This window comes from Triturus cristatus, chromosome 8 (genome assembly GCF_964204655.1).
Source record: "Triturus cristatus chromosome 8, aTriCri1.1, whole genome shotgun sequence".
In the NCBI taxonomy this organism is placed as follows: Eukaryota; Metazoa; Chordata; class Amphibia; order Caudata; family Salamandridae; genus Triturus; species Triturus cristatus.
In genome coordinates, this window is record NC_140591.1 from 1,108,808,820 (window position 1) to 1,108,814,819 (window position 6,000).

Consider the following 6,000-nt stretch of genomic DNA (forward strand, 5'->3'; position numbering starts at 1 on the left):
AATTGGGTGATGCCAATAGTGTAGGTATTGTGCCTGCGCGCTGTACGCATACAGCTCAAAGTCCGGGGCTGCCAGGCCCCCTTGACGGAAGGGAAGTGTGAGGAGGTTCCAAGCCACTCGAGGCTGCCTGCCCGCCCAGACCAGTTCGATCACGGCTGAGCGGAGGCGGCGGAAGAATGCCTTTGTTAGCGGTAAAGGGATGTTTACAAATAGATAAAGGAACTTGGGCACAACGACCATTTTCGCAATAGCGATGCGGCCCAACATGGAAAGCGGCAGCGCCTTCCATCTCTTCACCTTAGTCTCCAGCCACTCCATGGCCACCCCGAAGTTAGACAGCCACACCTCCTGAATTGAGCGACTGATCCGAATGCCTAGGTACTTGACCTCGTCAGTGGCCCACTCAATCGGGAATTCCGTGTGACATGCAGATGTGCCGTCCGTCAGCGGCAACATCACTGACTTCGACCAGTTGATATCTATGCCGGTTAGGCCACTATAGCGTATCACCTCTCTCATCAACGGATCAAAGTTCTCTGACGGGTTCATCATATATATGGTAAGATCATCAGCATACATCGATATCAATAGGCCACGTGACGTGAAGCCTATGCTGCGCTGGGTGTGGTGCTGCCTCAACCGAGCCGCCAGGGGCTCCGTGGCGATGGCAAAGAATAACGGCGAAAGCGGGCAGCCCTGTCGAGTCCCTCTGGTTATGCGTATGGGCGCAGACGTTTGACCATTCACCCGCACTCTTGCCGTCGGGCCATTATACAGTACGCCGATACGCCTAGCAAAGGGCAGGCTAAAGCCCATTCGGGTAAACAGTGTCCGCAAAAATTTCCACTCCAGGGAGTCAAACGCTTTGGTCGCGTCCAGCAACGCCGCCGTTGCCTGCACCCTGGGGTCCAGGTAGTGTAGGAGCCCAAAAAGCACCCTCAGGTTCTGGGAGGTGGATCTCCCCATGACAAAGCCCGACTGATCAGACAGCGCTATCTGTGGCAGCATGAATTTTAGGCGGTCAGAGAGCAATTTCGCATATATTTTAGCGTCAAGGTTTATCAGGGAAAGTGGGCGGTAGGAGTCCGGGCTAGTGGGGTCCTTTCCTGGTTTCAGCAGCGTGATGATCAATGCTTCACGCATTGACTGGGGAAGGATACCCGTTTCCACCGCCTCCTCGAACACTTTGTGCAAGCGCGGAACCAGGATGTCAGCATATTCCTTTGTAGAAGGCCGCCGTCAGCCCATCAGGGCCTGGTGCCTTGCATGGGGGTAAACTAGCGATCACTGCCCTTATGTCGTCCGGCGCAAACGGGAGGTCCATGTACTGTCTGGCTCTATCATTGAACCACGCCAGCGCTATAGTATCTAAGTACTCACGGAGAACAGTGTCGTCCGGATCCACCTTGGAAGTATATAATTCTCTATAAAAATCTGTCATAGTGGCGAGTATATCCGGCGGCTCCCGCACCACCCCACCGTCTTCCCTCTGTAATTTCAGGATATGATCCGCCCCACGCGGTGCCCGCAACAAGTTCGCCAGCGTGCGGCCCGCGCGGTCCGCCTCTCCATACCGTCTGGCCTGACAGTCCTTAGATAAGTACGCGACCTCACGGTCAGCTTCCTCCTGATATCTAGTCAGTGTCGATCGGAATGTAGCCCGCACGCCATCAGAAGGCGCCGCAAGTAACGTGGACTCAAGCCGCGCAAGTTCCGCCTCCAAGGAGCTAAGCGTGCGCCGTATGGTTCTCAGAACTCCCGACTTTAGGGACATGCAGTACCCTCTGGCGACCACTTTGCAGGCCTCCCACAGTATACCCGGGGACTCCACAGATCCCTCATTAAGCTCAAAGTACTCCTCGAGCTTTTCGCGGAGACCTTGCTGGAATACCTGGTCGCGCAGTGCCCGGGAGGGGAACCGCCAGCTAAAGGGCGTAGCATATTTGGAGGGGGTAGCCAGTGACAATAACACCGGAGCATGATCAGAGAGTGACCTCGGCAGGTGCTCTACCTCCAATACCGAGGTGTGCAGATCCCTGGATAACAGCCAGTAGTCCAGCCTGGACCAAGCAGCCCTATGCGCAGTTATGCACGTACCCGCGCGATCCCCGGGGTGCAGCACCCTCCAGGAATCCACCAGCCCCGCATCTTGTATAATATCTCCGAGCGTCTCCGCCGCTCTAGGATGATGGTCCCTGGCCGCGCCCTGCCTATCCATCGTGTCAGAGAGCACCACGTTGTAGTCACCCCCCCACAGCACTGCCGCCGGCCCCCGGGTCTGTACCTTATGCCATAACTCTCCATAAAAGTCGGGATTGTCGTCATTGGGGCCATAGACATTCACCAGCACCACTCTCATGCCATGCAGCGCCCCCACCAATATGATATATCTGCCATCCGCATCCCTAATCGTCTCATGTGTGGTCCATGGAAGCCCTCTCCTGATTAAGATCGCCACACCTCTGGAGTAATTGGAGTATGCCGCATGTACTAGCTCTGCCCATCGGTGTCGCCGGAGCAGCTGTGTCGCAGTAGCAGTTAGATGGGTTTCCTGCAGGAGGCAGATGTCTATGTCTTTCCTAAGTAGGTAGGCCTGCACCAGCCTGGCCTTGCGGCCGTCATTCATACCACGCACATTCCAAGTTAGGCACCTCACTCTCTGCACGGCGACAGGTACCTCAAAAAACCATAAGCTAGCAGCAGGCCATGTCCGCTCAGCTCGCCACTCTCGCCCCACCCGCAAACACAAGGGTCAAACACCTGCCGCACGGCTAGCAGCCAGGCACAGGAGTGAACGCAGCACCCCGTGCACCTTGATGGAAAACATTGCAGTGTGTACTTTATAGTAAACGATAAATCACAGCGGTGTGCTTCTTCTCGGTCGTCGCTACAAACCCCACAACTAACCATAACATCCTCCCAACTCCCAAAACCAGAAACCCCACCCGCGCCAACCCCCCAATCAGGTTGTGCAACTTCCCCCCCAATTACCCACCCCACCCCACAGTCAGTCACTAAGGCCATCGATAGTAGCCCGTAAATGGGAATCATCCCCTGAGGCGCGCAGGTTGGCCACCTACTAACCCCGTACTTTTGACAGGGCGATCGAGCGCCAGTTGGTTGTGCCAGCTCGAGGACCCCCACCCCCAAGATCAAGAGGTCATATTAATAGCAGTCCAGCCATCTGGAGGAACTTCCCAATGTCCCCAGCAGACACCAGTCTCCAGTCTAGCCCATACAGGCAGGTCACAGTGAAACATCAGAAAACCCCATCGGATACAATCATTCCACATCACTTAGCCTGTCCTGGAGATCTGGTCCCTCCGCAGGCGGGTGGTTCTTCTGGTCTCTGGCCAATTGCTTCGCGTACTGCAAGGCTGCCTTCGCATCCACGAAGAAAGAAGGTTTCCCCGGGCCATGCACCCGGAGCTTGGCAGGGTAGATCAATGAGTACTTCTTGCCCGTTTGTAGAAAGATTTTCTTCGCCGGCATGAATTCCCTGCGGGCCATCTGAACCTGTAGCGTGAAGTCCGGGTACAGCGCGATGTGGTTGCCCTTGTATTGTACGTCCTTCATGTCGCGTGCCATGCGCAAGATCGTGTCCCGGTCCCTGTAATTCAAGATGCGCGCGATAATGGGTCTGGACGGTGCTCCCGGCTTAGGCCTAGGTCCCAGTGACCTATGTGCCCTTTCAACTAGGAACATCTGCGAGAGGCCTGACCCGAACAAGTCTTTCAACATCTGCTCGACATATTGCTCCATGTTGGTGATGTCCGTCGATTCTGCCACCCCCGTGATGCGGATGTTGTTGCGCCTTGAGCGAGCCTCCAAATCCTCGTTCTTTTGCTGTATGAGTGCCAGGACTTTTTCCATACCCTTCATTTGCGTGGCCAGCGCCGACTGGTTCTCCTCCGTCTCCGCGACACGGGTTTCCAGCCCTTCCACTCTGCCCTCCTGCTTGTCCATTCGCGTCGTAATGCCATCCATGCGCGCCGCTAGCGCGTCCATCTTGCCATCTATTCCCTGCAGGCTCGTCTTTAGGTCTTGAAACATTGATTTAATGTCCACGTCTTGAGAGCCGCCCTGGGCATCCTTCACCGCGTCGGAGTCTCGAGTGTCCGGATCCGGCGTTTTTTGCTTAGATTTGTCGAATGTCAGGCGCGGTTGGCGGGTATCAGGCTTGCCCATTGCTGTCTCGCAGCGCTGACTATGGAACGGAGCCGCCGCTGTCCCCAAACCGCAACCCGACTGGTTGTCGCCAGCAGCCGCAGTCCCGCGCGGCAGAGAATGCCCTTCCACGGATCAGTACGCTTCGCCGGTCCAGTTGCGGCACAGTTCACCAGCCGCAGGCCGCCCTCAGCGCGACCACTGTACTGTTAAGCTCCCAGGTCAGGGCTTCGCAGCAGCACCGCACGGCGTCAGCAGCGCTCCAGCCCGGCAAAATGGCGTCGCACTCAGTGTCTCCAAGGCACAAACGCCGCCCGTCACAACAGGCACATGCACCGGACCTCGAGGGGTTGCGGCCCACTAAAGCTTATTCTCAGGGTCCAGGCAGCAGGCACTTCTCCCCAATCCACAGCTGCAGGCAGACCGCCGCCACCGGGAGCTCCCTCGTAGGCAGCCGTATCTTCGCGCCCCACGAGCACAGCACGGGTTACCTCGTCGGGTGGATTGGCAGTTCGCGCCCAGTTCACGGTGTCCCACAGGGCCTCTCTCCGGTCGACAGCTCAGGCCCACGCGCCACGACCTCCGTAATGGCCTCCAGGCTCCTCCAAGCGCGGGGACACAGAGCGCCCTCCCAGCGCCGAACTCCAGCTCCGCCAGCAGCGAACCTCAGCCCAGGGCGAACCGCCTCCGGATCCCAGCGTCCCCCGAGGGGGAAAAGTCAGTGAGGCAGCACGCGATCAGGCCCGGGGAAATCAGCCTCACACCTACGAGCAGCACCGCGCCGCTCTGGGCATCAGTCCCACGGCAGTCCCCGGCTTCCAGGAGGGTCGCAGGCCCCGCCTCCGGTGCTCGCTCGGCAGGCCGATAGTCACTGCAGCTGCACTCGCCGCGGCAGGGATCCCCTCCGGCCGGGCCCCCACACCAGGTGTTCAAGCGGGGGCGAGAGGACCGAGACCAGGCACAATTTCGTCGGATAATCGCCGGATTAATTTGCTCGATCGGCGGAGCTGCGGTTTCAGGCAGCCATTCCGCCTCGCAGCCAAGCCACGCCCCCCGTGCATATTAATACTTAGTTAAACTTACCTTCACAGTATTAGTAATAAAAAATGGTACACATTTTTTTCAGTTGTTTTTTGTAATGTAAATTGTGGTAAATTGCTTATTATAGAATTAGGATCTGTGAAATGAAAGAAAAAATAGTTATAACATGTAATAATACATTTTTAACAACACAGCATAATTTAAACAAAGTAATTTGTTTGCCTTTTTTGCTGTTCTCAGAATATATTGAATTTCACTAGAAATAGTGATTTCAGTCGTACTCATCACATAACAGCGGGCAAAAAAAAACAATCAAAAAGATTGTTTAAAAAAAAAACAACATGCTATTCTCAGTAAAATACTAGAAAATACAAATCACACATATATAAAATGCTTATTGCTAACAAAATTTTATAACTTCAATTTATAAAAACTGTAAATGTTGTCGCTTTAAAATATTCACTGAGTCAATGAGTAAGAAAAAGTCCATAATTCAAGCATATACCTTTCCTTGAGGCCAAATGGTATTTTTGCACTGTATTTTATGTAAATTGTCCAATGGTAATCCTAATAAATTATAATAATAAATTCCTCAGAGAGTGAATTATTTTCCTAAAACTTTGCCTTTAAAAATATTAGGTAGGTCTTCTGCTCTACTCCCAGACATCTTGCAAGGGTCACCATCGGACTTTTAAAAGCAGTGAGGAATGTGCTAAGTCTTGTTCCAATTATTCCCTGGCTTTAATGAAACATCCTTGTTTCTTCATTTCTTCGTCTCTATTCTCTTCCAAA